Source organism: Balaenoptera borealis, assembly GCF_965194805.1.
Source record: "Balaenoptera borealis genome assembly, chromosome: 12".
In the NCBI taxonomy this organism is placed as follows: domain Eukaryota; kingdom Metazoa; phylum Chordata; class Mammalia; order Artiodactyla; family Balaenopteridae; genus Balaenoptera; species Balaenoptera borealis.
In genome coordinates this window covers 94,978,564-94,998,527 of record NC_138869.1, presented here as the reverse complement: position 1 = coordinate 94,998,527, position 19,964 = coordinate 94,978,564, and the positions used below count along the sequence as shown (strand labels likewise).

At 37.7% G+C, this 19,964-nt stretch overlaps 1 protein-coding gene across 2 annotated transcripts in view; it reads left to right on the top strand.

The window, feature by feature from the left end:
- The window catches only part of RNF144B (ring finger protein 144B), an 867,397-nt gene that overhangs the window by 331,730 nt on the left and 515,703 nt on the right, over nucleotides 1–19,964 (top strand). For both annotated transcript variants that reach the window (XM_082346411.1, XM_082346412.1), the window contains exons 2-3: nucleotides 3,084–3,165; nucleotides 8,939–15,363. The gene's annotated coding sequence lies outside the window, so the exon portion shown is untranslated. The remainder of the gene's footprint in view (nucleotides 1–3,083; nucleotides 3,166–8,938; nucleotides 15,364–19,964) is intronic.

The window sequence follows — 19,964 nt, the reverse complement described above, 5'->3', positions numbered from 1 at the left end:
TCATTACTTATAAAAATTTTTAAACTCTTCTGGCCTTTAGTCTCCTCACTGCTAAATGGAAGAAAACCACCTGCTTCTCAGGAATATTGTATGGAAAAAGGAATTGTCTTAGTTAATTCAGGCTGCTATAAAAAAAATAGCATAGATTGTGTGGCTTAAACAACATTTATTTCTCACAGTTCTGGAGGTTGGGAAGTCCAAGATCAGGGGGCAGCATGGTCAAGTTCTAGTGAGGGTTCTCTTCCTGGTCAGATGACTGCCTTCTTGCTGCATCCTCACAGAGAAGGGAGGGAGAGGGAAGAGAGATTGAGAGAGAGCTCTCCAGTCTCTTCTTTTAAGGGCACTAATCCCATCATGAGGGTCCTACCCTCATGACCTCATCTAAACCTAAACCTAATTCCCAAAGACCCTGCCTCCCAATGCCATCACTTTGGAAGTTAGGATTTTAACACATGAATTTTGGGGTCACACACATTCATCTCATAACCTGAATAATAACTTAAAGTCCCTAAAGAAACTGGCTATGGAATACTTGACAAATGTATGTTTTCTTCTAAGTTCCTCTTCCTGTCTGTAATTAGCTAGTGAAATTTTCCAGCTCTCTGTGTTGGGGCATTGCATTAGATCATTTTCTTTGTGAAGTGGTGCTGGTATCTGGTAAGTGACTGCATGTTTAAGATACCCATAGTATCCAAGGACTAGTACATGCCAATACTCTCTTTCACTCTGGCAGTAGAAAGCTTGAAAATGACAGTAATTGTTTTTATGTTTACAACAGTTTTTATGAATGTTTGGACAGACAATTTTTAAGTAGCTTGTTGTACCTCTTCCCTGTTTATAGTCACTACTGAAGCCTTACTAGAAATGGGAAGTTTGCTTGGTGTAATGGAGAGAACACTACTTTAAGTCAGTGCTTAAATCTGACAAATTTGAATCTGTATTTAGGCTTCATCAGATACAGTTTATAGTGTTTGGAATATTATTTCACCTTCATGAAGTTCAGTTTCGACATATCTCAAATGGGGTTGAAAGTTTATTTTTAAGATCAAATGGGGTATATGTGTGTATGTATCTATATATCAATATAAGGAATTGAGGAGGGAAAGAGCTATGACAGAAAGGCAATGTTCTTGCCATATAATATGTGAAGATAAAACCCTAAGCTACTAACAGTGTGACTGTGTGCAAGTCACTCATCCCCCATGGGACCCTAATGCAATGTCTTGATTCATTTGAAATCAGTGTGTATTCACAGAATGCCTGGCCTGTTTAAGACAACATAGCTGAAATCAGAGCTCTACCTTATGTCAAGGTTTTATCCTACCAGGTGGTCTTTGAGTTAATTAGCCATCTTGAATACTGTGCAAATGTTTTTACTGAATTCTTAAAGAAGATAAGACCCCAAATATCCCACTTAGCTTGGGACTATGCAAAAAGAGTTTACTGAAGCATGTCCAGATATTTCATAACTAAGGTACTGTTTTTACCTTTATTAGCAAAGGCAAACAGAATTCTAAGTCTACCCTCTAGTTACACCCCCTTAGTTCCCATAAAAGTCTTAGAAATGTCCCCAGTCTCAGGAAACCTTGGTATGAGAAGCTCTACTTAGAATCGTTATCTTGGATAGGTAGAATGAGTTAGCTTAATCTTCATTGCATACTACCACAGGTCATGCTGTGGCAAAAGGAGGGTAGCAGACACACACTTGGATGACCCCCTAATGATCACATCCTTGTGTAATCAACTCCCCTTGAGTGTGAGTGGAAGCTGTGACTTGCTTCTAACTGATAGAATATGGCAAAGGTAATAGATGTCACTCCTGTGATTATGTTATAGTATAAAAGACTGTCTTGCTGGTAGACTAGCTCTTGAGACTCTCTCTTTCTCACTGGATTTAAAGAAGTGGTCAGCCATACTGGGGGGGTGGTCCATGTAGCAAGAAGCTGGGGGAAGCTTTTAGGAGCTGAGGGTGACTTTCAGTTGACAATCAATTAGAATCCTGGGCCCTTGGTCCTATTGTAAGGAAATGAATTCTGCCAACAGCCTGAGTGAGCTTGGAAGTGGATTCTTCCCCAGTCCAGCTTCCAGATGAGACCATAGCTCCAGCTGACACCTTGATTACAACCTTCTGGGGCCCAGAGCTGAGGACCCAGTTAAGTTGTGCTTGGACTTGTGATCCACAGAACATATGACAAAATGATACGTATTGTTTTAAGTCTCTAAGTTTGCAGAAATTTGTTACCCAGAAATAGATAATTTATATAATAAAGTAGATATTCTATTGTATGCAATTTGCTATATATATATATTTATAATTGGAAAAATAGATTTGTATTCTATATTTAAAAATATTTTCAAGTTACTTTCTTTTTAGTATAAGAAGCAAAGAAGGCAGTAATAGTATCTTACCAAATATTATAAACCACATCTAAAGTACTATGCTTTTAAACCTGCTCTAAGCCTTTAAATGTACAAAGCAGGTGTGAACTTTAAAAACAGTTTTCTACCCCATGTGTGTAGTCTGCTACACTAACATTTGGGGTTGGGAGGGAAAGGAGACATTATAAAATGTTCATTGATGAGTGATACACTGATTGCATATGACAACTTCCTTTCAGCAAGATATAGTGCATTCAACCATTTGAGTTTTATTTAGTATTTTTTCTCCCAGAAATCATTATAGATGCTTTTAGTTTGGTAACAGACAGATTGGCAAAAAAATAGATGATTGGCAAAAGTCTGGGCTCTGGAGGCCTCATGAATTAGGTATTGCCCTGGTACAGCCTCAAAAGAGTTTCCACTGGCGGGAACTTGCCTTTCTTTTTGGTGAGTCCCAATATTCCTCTGAGTTAAGCCCAGGGATAGGAAGCCGGGTCCCAAGTACTAAAGTTTAATGAGCCAGTCATGCAACAACAGGAGATTTAGCTCCTCAGAGTCTGAGATGATTTCTACTTCACAGCACAAAGCCACTTAATAAGAACACATAAAACTTTGCTTCTTTTTTTTCTTCAAGAGAATGTACAGAATTTATCAGAAAAGGGAGTACAACTCAAATTCACAGAGTGTTTCTTCTTTTCAAATAGCATATCAATGAATACAAGCATACCTTGGAAAAATTGCAGGTTCAGTTTCAGATCACCACAATAAAGCGAATATCACAATAAGGTGAGTCATATGAATTTTTTGGTCTTCCAGTGCATATAAAAGTTATGTTTACACTATACTGTAGCCTATTAAGTGTGCAATAGCATTATATCTAAAAAAATACATACATTAATTAAATACTACTTTATTGCTAAAAAATGCTAAGTTTCATCTGAACTTTCAATGAGTCGTAATCTTTTTGCAATAGTAACATCAAAGATTGCTGATCACAGATCACCATAACAAATACAATAATAATGAAAACGTTTGAACTCTTGTGAGAATTACCAAAATGTGACACAGACATGAAATGAACAAATGCTGTTGGAAAAATGGTACCAATAGACTTGCTTGACACAGGGTTGCTACAAATCTTCATGCCTTAGCTGCATGATGGAACCTCCTGAGAGATTTAAAAATCCCAATGCCCAGGTCTTACTACAGAATTATGTCAGAACCTCTGGGGCTAGGTTGAAGTCATCAGTTATTTTTGAAGCTCCTCAGATGATTTCCAAGGTGAAGCTAGTGTTGAGAATTATAGGGACTTTAATTTCTATTTTAGACTCACACTTTCACTGTAGTCACACATTTGATGTCTTGAACTAAAATGTAATTCAAGTAAAACTCAGGAAATAAGCAAAAACACACAAAGAAACTAATAAAACCAAAGGACAAAATAACAGCAGCAGGACTTCCCTGGTGGTGCAATGGTTAAGAACTGCCTGCTAAAGCAGGGGACACGGGTTCGAGCCCTGGTCTGGAAGATCCCTCAGGCCACAAAACAACTAAGCCCGTGCACCACAACTACTGAGCCTGCCCTCTAGAGCCCATGAGCCACAACTACTGAGCCCCTGTGCTGCAACTACTGAAGCCCACGCACCTAGAGCCCGTGTTCTGCAATAAGTGAAGCCGCCGCAATGAGAAGCCCACTCACTGCAATGCAGAGTAGCCCCTGCCCACCACAACTAGAGAAAGACCACGTGCAGCCATGAAGACCCAACACAGCCAAAATAAATAAATTAAAAAAATAATAACAGCAACAACTATATACTTTTTATTCTCCCAAAGGTGCATTTACTCTTTCATCAGACACTTTATGTGCACCTATTTTAATTTTCACACCCTGCTAAGGACTGGTATTCAGAAACAATGACCCAGGCCCTGACCATACAGAATTTTGATGTAAATAAATCAATAGTTATAACTTCAATAGTAGAGCTATTATTGAGTAATATTTAGAGTGTTAGATAAGCATAGAAATGAGGAATATAATACAGATAGGGCTAGGGTTATGAGAGCCTATGGAATGAGTTGATACTTGATTTGAGTCTCAATGAAAAGAGATTGACTCAGATGGAAAAGCAGGGGAAGAGCATTAATAATATGATGGAACAGCATGTGTGAAGGCATAGGGGTAAGGAAAAACATGGCCCTTGTAGTCAGAATAATGTCTCCCCCCACTCTCAAAGGTGTCCACATCTTAACCCCTGGAACTTGTGGACATGTTATATTGCATAGCATGGGGAAATTAAAGTTGCAGGTGAAATTAAGTTTACTAGTCAGTTGACTTTAAAATAAGGAGATTTTCTTGGATTATACAGATAAATCTGATAAATCACAAAGATTCTTTAAAGTGGAAGAGGGAGACAGAAAGGAGGTCAGAGTCAGAGAGAGAGATATGAAAATGCTACACTGCTGGCTTTGAAGCTGGAGAAAGGGGCCAGGAGCCAAGGAATGCAGATGGACTTGAGAAGCTCAAAAAGGCAAGATATCAGATTTTCCCAAAGAGCCACCAGAAGGAATGAAGCCCTACCAACACCTTGATTTTAGGCTTCTGACCTTCATAACTATGAGATAATAAATCTGTGTTTTTCAAGCTACTAAATTCTTGGTAATTTGTTACAGCAACAGTAGGAAGCTAATGCAGTCCCTTGCAGAGAACTCCAAGTGGATTTACGTTTGTGATAAAGTGTTAGTGAGCCGTTGAATGACTTTCAGCAGGGTAGGAAATGAAGCAGAATCATATTGTAGAAAAGCCACACCTGTAGCAGTGTTGATAATGGTTTGAAATAGGATTACATGCAGAAGGGAGCAGGATATGAATAGAAAGATTAGAGGGGAGACTAATGTAATTTGAGCAAGACTAGTAAAAAGAATGGTAATAGTTGCTTTTCTTTTGAGGACGTCCTTATGCATAACACTGCATTTTACACCTTAAATTCTAATTTTTAAATCTTAAAAAAAAACCTCTCAAATGAAGTTTTAATACCCACATTTTATGGGTGAGGAAACTGAGGCTCAGAGAATTTAATAAAGTTGCACAGCATTATACAACTAATTAGTGGTGAGCTCAATTTGGAACCAGGTCTGTTGACCTCAAAGCCCATGGATTTTCCAGTATATCACTCACTGTATCCGAAAAGAAAGACAGATAGCAGCTAACCTGAGAATGAATGAGAAGATTTTTAAAAGTGCAGGAAATCAGGGCCACTGGAAACAGTCTATAGCACTAGAGAAGCATTTGAGGGTTTTAGAATAGTAAATGAAGTTCAAGAAAATGAGCCTCAGTCATGAAGGGAGAAAAAGGTTAAACATTGACTTTGCTTTTTTTCTATTAAATATTTAAACTGTTTATAACTGTACCATCAACATTTAATAAGAATATAAAATATTTGCTGTCTTTGAGGATCCATACTGTTTAGTACAGTCTGATGGGTGAGGATTTAGCTGATATAAATCAGTGCAGAGTGGGTGCAGCTGGGTGTATTAGGAAATATAGAGTACAACACCAAGTGGAAATCAAGAAAGATGTCTTGATTTCTGTAACATGTATTTCTGTAGGATAATAAAAGAAGTCACGGTCAGGGAAGTTCATAGATCTACTCAAACATCTACATAATTATGAAGGATGACCACGTGTATGGTGGATGAGCTTCAGCTCCTTTAGTATGTTGTCAAAAATCCTAACGTTCTAATTGTTCTCAATAAGGCTGAGGATCACTGAACTATGCTCTGTTCGTTTCTGCTTCTTCAGTGCCTGATAGGGATTTGTTAACTTGACTAAATGCATTTTAAAGTACATTTTTCATATAATTGTTACTGGTTTTGGTTATATGCCGCTGCCAAGATTTTAGCCCTCATCAATTATAGCTCCAGTCCATTTATTCAATGATATCTTAAGGAAATCTAAATTCTTAGTTCGTACTATTAATTCATAATGAATATTGCCTGAGATAAGAGTGACTTTGATTGTGCTAAAATATTTACTTTTATAATCCAAAGAGATTATCATTAAATTATACTTGCTTCAGTGGGATATGGTGTGTGCTATAACTATGATATCTGGTTTGAGTGTGATTTGGCTCACAAGGCCACAATGGTGTGAATGTTTTCTGTGAACTCATGCAGAGAATTGAAAAAGAACATCTGAAAGGAGAGAAAAGCATAGATAGGGCTTCACCTCTTTGATCTCAAAAATGAACACACACCAATGTTAAGATGGACAGAGAGACACGAGATCCCCAGAAAGGAGAGTGAAATCGATGAGCTGACTCAGAAAATGCAGAGCAAAACAAAACAGCACAGACTAAAAAGTAGAAAAGCTGTCAATAGGTCAGAGGTTTAGAGATGCTGAATTAAAGAGATATGACAGACTACTGAGACGAAGAAATTCTGCTCACTGATTACATGGATCAATAAGAGGGAGGCCATTAAAATACGTCCTCTTGTATGTGTTATAATACATCTGTCTAAAATCAGGCTCACTTCAATTCTCAGACTGTTCATCTTTCAGACACAAGTGTTTTTTTTTTTTTTTTTTTTTTATAAAGTTTCCCTTTGAGATTTTTTAGAAAAATTTTTATTTATTTTATTTTTGACTGTGTTGGGTCTTCGTTGCTGTGCGCGGGCTTTCTCTAGTTGCGGCGAGCAGGGGCTATTCTTCGTTGCAGTGTGCGGGCTTCTCATTGCGGTGGCTTCTCTTGCTGTGGAGCATGGGCTCTAGGTATGCAGGCTTCAGTAGCTATGGCACGTGGGCTCGGTAGTTGTGGCTCGCAGGCTCTAGAGCACAGGCTCAGTAGTTGTGGCTCGTGGGCTTAGTTGCTCTGCGGCATGTGGGATCTTCCCGGATCAGGGCTCGAACCCGTGTCCCCTGCATTAGCAGGCGGATTCTTAACCACTGCACCACCAGGGAAGCCCCAGACACAAGTTTTAAATCAAGCTTAGCTTGTGCTGAATCCTCAATATACATGCTTTCAAGGATTAGGTATGCATTAGGAGTTTATTAAATGCTGAGATTCAGTGAATACTATAGTTGCTAACATTTAGGGCGATTGGATTTTTTTTTTTTTTACCAGTTTCTGGAGGTCCTTTTTGTTCAGGGGTCCCCAAGTGCTGACTCAGAGACTAGCTGTGTCAGAATCATTTTGAAAGAATATATAAAATATAGCTTTGTAGTTCCCTTCCCTGGAGATTCTGATTCAAAGTGTCTGAGAGTGCCCAGGCATCTGTATTTTTATAAGTGCCTGGAGATATAATGCAGGTGTTGGCAAACTTTTTCTGTAAAGGTCAAGAAAGTAAGTATTTCAGACTTTGTGGGCCATGTGCTCTCTGTTATAACCACTCAACTCTACCATTGTAGCCTGAAAGTAACCATAGGCGACACGTAGACAAATGAGCATGACTGTGTTCCAATAAAACTTATTTACAACAGGCAGCAGGTTCCCCAAACAATTAAACATAGAAATACCATATGATCTAGAAATTTCATCCTAGACATGTACCCAAAACATCAAAAGCAGGGACTTGAACAGATACTTGTACACCCATGTTCGGAGCAGCATTATTCACAATTGCCAAAAGGTGGAAGCAGCACAAGCTTTTATCAGTAAATGAACAGATAAGCAAAATGTGGTATATACATACAATGGAACATATTCAGCCTTAAAAAGGAATGCAATTCTGACACATGCTACAACATGGGTGAACTTTGAGAACATTATGGAAGTGAAATAAGCCTGACACAAAAGGACAAACATTGTATGATTCCACTTATATGAAGTACCTAGAGTAGTCAAATTCATAGAGAAAGAAAGTAGAATCATGGTTACCAGGGTCTGGGGAGGGGAGAAATGGGGAGTTATTGTCTAACAGGTACAAAATTTTGGTTTGGGATGATGAAAAATTCTGGAGATAGTTGGTTGTGATGATTGCATAACAATGTGAATGTACTTAATGTCATTGAATTGTACTGAGGAAGCTTAAATGGTGAATGTTTGTTATGTATATTTTACTATAATAAAAGTAGATTAAAAACATAAGGAGCAGAAAAACAAAAACAAAAAATAAAGAACAAATGGCAGAAGACACAGATTTGACTCATGGTTATAGTTTACCAGCCCTTGGTCTAATGGCTAGCCAGCATAGGGAATCACCACTAATAGTTTATTTCCTTTTGGATTTAGTATGGCAACCAAACCACCTTCACTTTTCTTTGATTTGAATTTTTTTTTTTCAAAAATGAGAATCTCTGGTGTTTAACATTGTTACACAATCTTTGCCAACTTCTATGGAAAACAGGTTTCTCTTAGTGTCATATTCAGATAAAATTACATACTATATTGTTATGATCTACTTTCATCTTCCAAAATCCATCTGCCACTAAATACTAGATAAAGTTTTCCAGGAGGAAATATTCCAAATGCATTGCATGCCTTCACTGTTTATTTCTCTCTTTGTCTATGTGTCCTTTGCCCTTGATTCTTGTGTCAGTTAAATTGCTTCTCTTCTCACACAGACAGAGAGGCTGGAAGTGTTCCTCCCAAACCATTCCTTGTTGAACAGTGGCGTGGAAGTCTGTCTCTGCCTTCTATGGAGACATGAGGAATTTGGCGGTAAGTATTCTTCTCCAAATGCTATTGATTTACTTATCTTTCCCCAATGATAGTTTAAATATCAAACTTTAACAAAGTGCCTATTCAATTAACGAATTTGGAATGAGTGAATTTGTACAAATTAATATGGTTTTATTATTTATAAAGGAATCACCGACTATTTTTATATATAAAACTGGAATGATATTTAACATGAGGCGATCATGGCTGTTTTATCTATAGAAATTTCTTCAATACAGCAAAATTTTGTACTTTAAAGACTGACATAAGAGTGAAAAGATGTAAAACTAGTTCCCTTATTCAGAACAACATCCTTTGTTCCCTCAGTTTTCTGACCCAACATCTGAGAGAAGTCAAAAAATAACATGTTTCTTAAAAGCTTTTGCACAGCAAAGGAAGCTATAAACAAAACAAAAAGACAACCCTCAGAATGGGAGAAAATATTTGCAAACGAATCAACGGACAAGGGATTAATCTCCAAAATATATAAACAGCTCATGCAGCTCAATATTAAAAAAACAAACAACCCAATCCAAAAATGGGCAGAAGACCTAAATAGACATTTCTCCAAAGAAGACATACAGATGGCCAAGAAGCACATGAAAAGCTGCTCAACATCACTAATTATTAGAGAAATGCAAATCAAAACTACAATGAAGTATCACCTCACACCAGTTAGAATGGGCATGATCAGAAAATCTACAAACAACAAATGCTGGAGAGGGTGTGGAGAAAAGGGAACCCTCTTGCACTGTTGGTGGGAATGTAAATTGATACAGCCACTATGGAGAACAATATGGAGGTTCCTTAAAAAACTAAAAATAGAATTATCTTGTGACCCAGCAATCCCACTACTGGGCATATACCCAGAGAAAACCATAATTCGAAAAGACACATGCACCCCAATGTTCATTGCAGCACTATTTACAATAGCCATTTCATAGAAGCAACTTAAATGCCCATTGACAGGCAAATGGATAAAGAAGATGTGGTACATATATACAATGAGATATTACTCAGCCATAAAAAGAAACAAAATTAGGTCATTTTTATAGAGACGTGGATGGACCTAGAGACTGTCATACAGAGTGAAGTAAGTCAGAAAGAGAAAAACAAATATCGTATATTAACGCATGTATGTGGAACCTAGAAAAATGGTACAGATGAACTGGTTTGCAAGGCAGAAATAGAGACAGATGTAGAGAACAAAAGTATGGACACCAAGGGGGGAAAGCGGGGGGGTGGTGGTGGTGATGGGATGAATTGGGAGATTGGGATTGACATATATATACTAATATGTATAAAATAGATAACTAATAAAAAAAATAGCATGTTTCAATTAGCTTGGTAAAATAATACATTTATTATTTAGGGAACAGATTAATACTGAAAGAAGTATACTGATTCAATTGGTCAGTTCTTATTTTTATTTTTTTGCTCTGTTAGAAATAGTCCCTTTTCCTGTATTTGTCACTATTGCTTACACACCTCAGATTCCCACAATTAATGGTGGGAGTAAGGAATTAACGTAAGAAGGGGTGTGTGTGTGTGTGTGTGTGTGTGTTGTATACTGAACATGCAGTTGCAAAGCAGTTTAGCTTGAGAGCAGTCAAAGTTTACATACATCTCCGTGTGTCGTACAAGTTAAGTTTGTGTACCTAGCCTTATCATGTTCCTAAGTTTCACTTCAGTTCCACTGACAGATTCTGGAGTGGGACCCTGTTATACAATCTTGGATAGTCTTCCAAGAGTTGGCTGTTGTTTTAGAACTTGTGTCGCTGAGGGACATATCTGTGGTAATATTGAGGCCATCTGAGTGAGTCTTGGCCTACACAAATTCGTGTGCTTAAGTACAGGTACTGATGTGCTTCCTTCATTCCCACACTTATGCAATAGTAAGAATCAGCACTTTCCTTGTCCGTGTAGGCAATGTGCTAGAGGTGCCAGGGACAAGGAGGTGAAGAAGGCATGATTAGAGGAGTAAGGGCCTTGACCTGGATTAATGATGGTGGAAATAAAAAGGAGGGATTGGAATAAAGAGTTGGGGGATGAGATAGCAGAGATTAGAAAAACAGCAATGGTAACATTTTACTGGTAAAGGAGCTTCTTTTGTATGCCAGGTCTGTGCTAATTGCCTAAACTCTCTTAGCCCTTAACAACACTATGAAGGTTCTGTTATTATGTCCATTTTACAGGGAGGTTGAGTAACCATAATTACAGAGCTACCAACTGTTGGAGCTGGAATTCAAACCCCGAGTTTAATTTCAAGCTATAAGCTCTTAACCATATGGCCCATCTATTGCACCTCTTAAAATGCTCGTCTTCGTATCTGTTTCATGTATTATTTCTTAAGCAGTTGGTGTCTAACTATAAAGAAAGGTGTAGCAAATCCAGATCTGAAGTACAAAGTCATCATAATTAGTAAAAAAGTGACAATACAGGAGGGCGTAGCATGGAAGTAGATGAAGTATAGAGGGACTATAATTTCTAACTCAAGGAAGCTTGTACTGATAGATGTATCCGTGGGAGTATTGCTTAATCTCTCTGAGCCTCATTTTTCTCAAGTGTGAATGGGTGTTAATTATATTATATAGTTTATAGTATTATCATGAGAATTAAATGAGATAATGCATGAAAAGTGCCTTGCAGAGGATAGGATCTCAATAAAGACTGCTCTATTTTGATAATGATTAAGATGAAATGTGCTGGCTAACTCCATACTGCAGAGTTATTCTGTTATTTGATTCTGGTTAAATAAATGATTGGTGATTATTGTTCATCATGTTTTTCTGCGGAATGCTTATTTGCTTGCAGAAGGGCTATGGAAGTTGTGAACTAACATCAAAACGAAAAAGCACGAAAGAAAATTAAACAGATATTTATTGAGTAATCAAACTATCACTGATTTTTTTTTTGTGGCAGTCATAGAACATAAACAGCATAATTTAAATTGCATTTCAAATCATAACAATAATTTACAGTGTTTTAGAGGACATATTTCCTTCCCGAAGATGTCTGACTGCTTTGCTGAAATATCTTAAAAACTCCCAGGGCTGAGTTCAAATTATGGCCCTCCCATCTCCCATCTATTGGCTGTGGGGTCCTGGCAAGTCTTTCGCCTCCCTATGCCTGTTTTGCTTCATCAAACAAAACGATAATAGGCTCAAATTCATGAAGATCTTAGTGTCAGGCATTTAGTTCACATTAATAACAACTAACCTCCTCTTTTCCATTGATTCACAAATAATACAAAACCCACTAAGAAAAAGTTTTCTTTATTCTTTGCACAAAACGAAAGATTGTCACAGAGGCCTCAATATCTGGGTCTCTTGTTTGTCATATTGGTCTTGAAAAAACCCTGCTTTCTTCAAGAGTGATGGGTCCAGCACCTTAGTTAAACAGTTTGCTTACAGGTTTTGTGATTTTTAAAAAAGGAACACATTTCACAAATGAGAAACCTGTCTTGTAGCTGGTAGCTCTGTGGTGCTAGGTGACATGGAAGGGCATTGCTCTCTTTCTTGCCCAAAGCAAACTTCTAGGGCCATCTTTGTGACTCAGGTCTGATAGCCAGTGGCCAGCTGCCAAGAAAGCTAAGGCTGGAGGAGCTACATTCAGCTTCTTCCCACCCTGGAAACTGGTCAGCCTGACACAAGCATATTGTTGGTGTTTTATTAAAAGGGTTGATTTGAGGAATGTTGTGTTTGCCATGCAGTGTCATGCCTCAAAGCCTTGGTTTCCAGCCTTTATTTATAAGCCTAATTGTTGCTATGGAAATTCAATATTTAAAGAGGTAATTATTGCTGATCTTGTTGCATGTGTCCGTTTCTGATGTCCAGCTGTTAGCTCTTTAGCTCCAGTCTAGCAGATTAATTACTGCTATTGATTACTTTGAGCTTCTCTCTTCACACCTGCAGTCTGTGTAATTAGCTGGTGGCCTCCTCTGAAAATTAGGAGCAGTTTCATTCTGGCACTTTGCCATTTCCCAGCCATGTGCACTGCACTGATGAACAAAAGCAAATCTATTTTAAATAGAGATATCTGGGTAATGAACTCTTTGTGTTTTTGAACTATCCGTGGATAATTCAAATTACCCTCTGTTAGCAAATATTGTACCTCATTTGATGACTATCTGCAAAGAAAAAATTCCAAAACACTGGTTTTTATTCCCATTTCCACCTTGTAGAAATTTGCTCCTGTGTGTGGTTTAAAAAAATCAAAACAACTTTCTTGTTCTGCTGCCGAGGGTAATGGGGCACTGGAATAGATTTCCTAATGGAGCCCAGTGGAAGCAGCTGAGTTTCACTCTGAGTATTCCAGCCATCCAGATATTAATGTTCATCCTTTCGTTAGATTCACACTCCTAGTCTGAGAGACAAATCACCATTCTTGGGAGTCATTGTTATACATCGGGGACAAAAAATTTCCTATTAAAAATGATTTAGACAGAGATACGAGAGAGATTTTATTGCAGGCGTCTTCAGAATTTTCTTCCCAACTTTATTTCAGTTAGTAAGATACTTTTCCTTTCTGTTCATTGGAAACCAAATCTGACATTGCCAATTACCAACATCTAGACTTTTGCCTCCAATGTCCTGTTATGATACTTTCTCATCTGTCGTGTGATACTGCCTAAACACTCAGGAAATACAAGTCAGTAGTAGAATTAGGAGTGGACTTCCCAAGTAATGACATGCAGTGATTACTAACATGGCCAGCTGTTCTTTTCTATGCTGACAGGGTCCCACTAATGTTCCCTTTAGCTATTTAACTTGTGTTGAGTTATTATACTAAGGGTTATTGCTTATTGTAGGAAAAAATAAAGTGCTTTCCTCCTGCCCATGGCATGCATCTGCCAGCTTTCATTTGAAGCTTTAAGTGGATATGTATGTCCCAAAGTCCACCCAGCACATGGAAGGAAAAAAGTTCAGAAAGTTATCACTTGTCAGAAAGATGAAAATATGCCACTTATCTCAAGCAAATGCGTTTGTTGGGTCACAGCAATGTGGGAATGCTTCATCAGCTGCAATAAACCTTCTGTGGAAGCAACGAAATGCAGCTTGCTTCTGTCTGGGGAGTCAGGTGGGAGATGGGCATGAAGCGGGAAAGAGTAAAAAGAGTAAGGGCATTCACTCATCAACTCAATGAACCTTTGGGGTATCTAACAGGGAGGCTGAACGCTGGCCCTCAGACCAGAAGGTCCCCAGCTGGAATCTCATCATTTCCACTGTTTCCAGATTAAAATTTAAATTGTGTGCTGCCATTTGGAGGCCTTCTGGGCAGGGTCTCACAGAGTCACCAGTTATTAGGAATGTCTCCTATTATCCCAACCCTAAAAGCTATTTGAACAGCAGCCTAATGTGATTGTGATTTCCAAGGACCATTTGCTGTTATTGCAGCTCTGCTCAGATGTGAGTGGGAGCAACTAACCAAAGTTGCCTTCTCACAGTACCAGAGAGGAGAGTCTGAAGCACCAGAGAAATATTTTGCTGGCCATAAATATAAATTCACCTCAAATAAACAATCTTTTGTTTCCCCAGTTTGGGCAAGGTCATCTCTAATTCTGACAAATAGTGACACTCTTTCCCTACCAGAGTATAAATTTTAGACATTCGCACTAATTACAATTTCAACTCAACTGGAAATATGAAAGTTTTAAACGGGTGTAAAATACAAAGTGGTAGTTGTATAAAACATTCCATACTTAGAGATTATATAATGCCTTTCAAATGACAGGAATTTATGCATACATATGCATATATGTTTATACATATATAAATATATATTTTTATTTTGGATATTTTATTTTTGTTATTGCAAAATTCAACATGCTTAACCTATGAAAATCTGAGGCTGTGCAGAGTATATGTATCATGAAGTTAGACATGTCACAGATCTCGCTGGTATATGGAGCTGCTTTGGCCATTGGTTTTTCAGCACCAGCAGAAGAGAAATAAAAAGTCTATCAAGTTAGTTTTTTAAACCTGATTTTTAAAACCAATTAAGTTTTATAAATCATGATGAAGGCTAGGTATTGTTGTTGTGTTCAAAGTTACAGGGAGTATTTAACAAGTGCTCTATTACACCATCATAGGGTATATGAAAAGGCTAAGTGAAATGAGAAATGAGAGTTTATCTAGTAAATAATAAAAATAGTGTAGCTGACATGTATGAAGTGCTTATGTGCATTGTGCTACGTGCTTTGATTACATCATCTATTCTAATCCTCACACAAACTTATATGTATTATGGATGCTGTTCTCTGGATGATGGGGACACTGTGGTGAGGATGAAGCTGAGAGATTGCATAACTGGACCATGGTCAGATCTGGTAAGTAACTTCATTTGTCTACCAAGCCAGACTTTTTACTACTTCCGGACATTTTATTCCAGCTATGCAGCCTTGATGATATTTTGCTCCATTTATCTGGATTCTTTAATATTTGGATCAACCAAATGAAAAATCTACTCATAAACCTGGTGTCTTTGGGCCCAACTAATATTACTTAAGCCTTAGTCTAACATTTTGATTTTCCTCAATTTATTGTGACTTATTACAAGTAGTTGTGCTAGGAGTGGCAAGATCATGTTATCTTGTCTGTGAGGAGAGGGCTCACATTAATGAAATGTGGGGATGGAGCAGAACCAGGCATTTGTGCAACTGTTGCCTGACCTGGGTCAGGCAGGATGTTCAGTGACTGTCTTAAGTTCTCCTGTGGGGAAACCTTTTTGCTGGAAGAATCACAGACTAGTATTTATTCTGTTACTAGAAATGCAGGGAAAATCTCCCTCCCCCACAACTTTGCTGTTGTCTTTCTTACTGTGTACGATTACTCTTATTTCACTTGGATGCCTGAAAATTTTATTTTTTAAGGAAACAATCAGAATAAGGTGTCCCTCTCTATGTATAATACACATACGTAGAGTGTATTTTGCTTTTTCATAAATATATTTTGTTATATATGTGTGTGTGTTGCTGTTATACACACACACCACACCACACACACACACCACACCACACACACACACACACACACACACGCACACACAATTGTTCCACGCAGTATTTCTAAGACATTTTCTGGCAAGGGCTTTTGAGAGAATGAAGGGCAGAGCCTTCTCAGTGTCAGTATATGTGTAAATATCTTCAGATTCTATGAAAGCATCTTCATTTTTTCAATCATGGATTACTGTTTGAAGGGGAGCTGTTTTATGATTTGTAGCACACATCAGATAACCTTCAAGGAATTCTCTTGTGAAAACATAGCAAGTCAGATTTTCCTGATCTTATGTTTTCCCTTTCTATGTCTAATAATATCCCATCCTTAGCATCAACTCTCGCCCTAATGAGCTGAAACGACATTAGCAAAATCTTAGGCAGATAAATTGACTCAAACCTTGGTTTGATGGTCTTACTTAAGACATTCAATTAATTCTGTTTTGCTACAAGCTAATTTATGACTTTGTATTTATTCAAAAAAAAAGTTGAAGATACAAAGCTGTGGGAGACAAAATAATGAATTATTCTACCTTCCTTCATGTGCTCACTACAGTAAGGGAAGAAGAGAAAGAAGAAAGACATACTTTTGATGTTTGATATGTGTCTATTTTCTTGTCATATCAGACAGTCTTTAATTGGTGTAAACACATTTATATCCCTCTAGGAGATACTAATTAGTGTAGTAAATGCTGGCTTATTAATTATTGTTAAAATTTTCTTTATTTACCCAGTAAATAGTTTTTATCTCTTTTTTTCCTTTCCTGTCTCCTTCCCTTCCCCCCACCCTCCTCCTTCCTTCCAAGATGACAGTTGGTTTAGCGTGGTCGTAAACTTGTTTTCTTTGTGGTGTATAATGACTGGCAGCTTGATAAAGCTGTGATATAGTAACAGGTATTATGATCCACTTTTCTGTGGCAAATGTTAATAATTGATCTGTACACTTGAGAGAGAAGAGAAAGATCTGAGGATTTTAAAGTAATTTACAGCCCTGTGCCACACTCGGTGTGTTTTTAATGAGCTTCTCTGGATCTACAGGTAGCAAAAGTTTTTTCTGCTGATGTGCAGGGCAACTTGTCAAGACATCTTGCAGGGAACTGTGTTCAGAGAAGGTCAGCCAGGGAATAGAATTGCATTAGGTGATGCTGTGGTACATAATTGACTTACTCTGTCTCTGGAAAGTGATAGAAGGTGAGGTTGAGAGGAAGCTGCCCCTTCTCAATTCCCTCTCCTTCTTTTTTACTTTATTAAAACTGCTTTTCTTACACCTCCTTCTACTATTTCTCTTTCTTTTTGGCATTCTTGCAGTCTAAAATTCTAATCGCCACTCATGTTACTTTCGCTGCTGAATTAAATATATGAAATATTTCTTATAATAATCAGCTCCAAATGTCCAGACTGCTCGCTTTTATAAGCCTATATTTTTTGTGTATTTTCCTAAGGGCAAGCAACAATCGTGTTCCTCTCCCTAGCATGACAGCCAGGGCTATTGTGTGAGACAGGTTAATCTTGCTATGCTGCAAAAGAAAGTCATATTCCTTGAGATTCTTTGCTGTGGTTTTTTGCTGTCTTCACTCCTATACTTTGGAGGACTGAATGTATCCACCAATCTCAACAGACGTTTCCCCGCCCTGGTAATCGATAACCATGAACAAAATATGCATTAACCAAAATCATAGATTTTCCAACGTTTCTTCTTATGCCAATTGGAAAAAAATAGGTACCTAAAATGGGCATATATCAGTCAATTGAAAATAAACTCAGTCTTCATGGTATGAAGGAAAGTAATTGTATAGTGTATTTATTTTGCTGCGTTTAAAAAAATGTACTTCGAGGTACCTACTATATTGCACACTATTTCATGAAACACCTGCTTCATTCTATCCAGAGAAGTCCAGAAAGTGGACTTGTATAGAATAAGTTATAAAATCAATTGCTGATAAGGTGATGTAGGTACCTTAACAATGTTGGTGAAAAGTAGAGGCAAATTAAGACAGTAAGTATACAAAGATACTCAAGAAATTGATTTTTTCTTTTCGTTGTTGAGAAGGTTTCTAAGGCTGTTTTGTGAGGCTTTGTTTATACACAGGCTGTGCAGTGTTCTTGCTGGTCTGATTTACCTTGCATTTTCCTACTGGAACTTCTAGAAAGAGAGCTTCCCTCAATTTTTCATAGGAGGAAAGAACCTGAAAATTCTTTCAAAGCTGTCAGTTCTGTCTACTGTAAAAAAGGACATGGAAGACTAGGAGCCTCAGGGCTTAGCATGAATTTGTCCTGTGTCACACTGGAGCTTGCCATTGGAACATCTTGTGTCATGTCTGGTTTTAGAGTCTGAAGAAATATAGGGAGCGAGTGAGAGGTGGTTCTCTTGAGCTCTTGGAAGTAAGCCATATGTCTGAGGTTATAGCTTAACTCCCCTGATCATCTGGATGTTTAAAAGGTTTGATTTTTAAAGATCATTTTATGAGGAAAATGGTGACAAAGGAAAAAAAGATACTGTGTTTTTTTCCCAGAGGTCTCCTGAGAAGTGCGCTTGTGCCCATTTCTCCAGGCTGAATTGTTCTCTGGCTGGTAGAGACAGTGGGAGATAGATTGGCAAACACGGTGTGTCCAGGCACAATGTGCTTGTGGACAGAGGACATCTTGATCATTTCTCTCTGCCGTGACTCTTCCAAATTTTCCTCTTCTATAATCACCCTGAATTAGATACTAATATTTAAGTGTCTTCTTAGGGCTTGGCAAAATTAAAAATAAATTTGCCACCAAGGAACCAAGAAATTAAATATCTACTGCCAGACATGGCAAACTTTCATGGACTTCTGTATTAGATAAGTCTTTATATCTCTGACTAGCATTATTCAGCACGATTACATTTAATGTGGGCTAGGCTATAATACCCCCGTCCTGCTCTCCCAGGGTTTTAAAACTCCAAGGCAGCTACCTCGGCTCCCTCCTCTTCCACCCTTTACCTTCCAGACAATGTTTTGCCTGTTGACTTGATGATCAAGACTGGCTTGACTTTCCAGATTCACCCTACATGTTGTTTAATCCTCTTTATTATGTGCAATATGAAACCATTATTCATTTTGCCATTTAAAATGTAGTCGTAGAAATATGTCATATTTAAGTCCTGATTTAATTTAAACTTCCCTGTATAAGATATCTTTTGGCTATGGCAACTCCTGCAAATTTTCGCATTTATACTTTTATGTATAATTAAAAGAAAAAGATAAAAGTTTGAGTTAATGGTTATTCCAGCGATTTCTAGTAAGGAAATATTGAATGTGGTTATCCAAATATAGGCTGAAAAAAAGGTTTATATTAAAGTAAAAATTTCTGGCTATTACCTGAGTTGTAACGTGATAAATTTGAAGACTGAGTCTTCAAAATAATCTGTCTCCAAATTTAGTGATACGGTAAACTAACTATTCTAAGACATGGTCAGAGAATGGATATTTGGGTTAAACAAAATTGACCCTAGAAAGGACCATGTAACATGGATAGTATTATTTTGCCTAGGAGGAAATAATATATACTTGACTAAATCGATATTGAAGATAATTTAATCTTTCTTTTATTTAGAAAGCTTTTGAATTTTGAAATACTTTACAGTTATTATTAGGTACAATACTTATTATATTGACTTTTATGGAAGGTATACTGAGTGTATATGGAGTATATATTTAAAAACTTGGGTGTCGTTATATTTAAATAGTTGGGTATTTGCAAAAGATGGTGACGTTTTCCTTTGGATGAAGGTATAGTGAGGGCAATCCTTTCCTCCCGTCCCCTCTCCTCTCCTCTTTTCTCCTCTCCTCTCCCCTCCCTCCCTTCCCCTGCCTCCTCAGTTCACAAATATCTATTGAGTGCCTTCTCTGAGCCAGGTATGGTGCTATGGAGATACAGGACTGAATAAGACATACAAGTCAGTCACC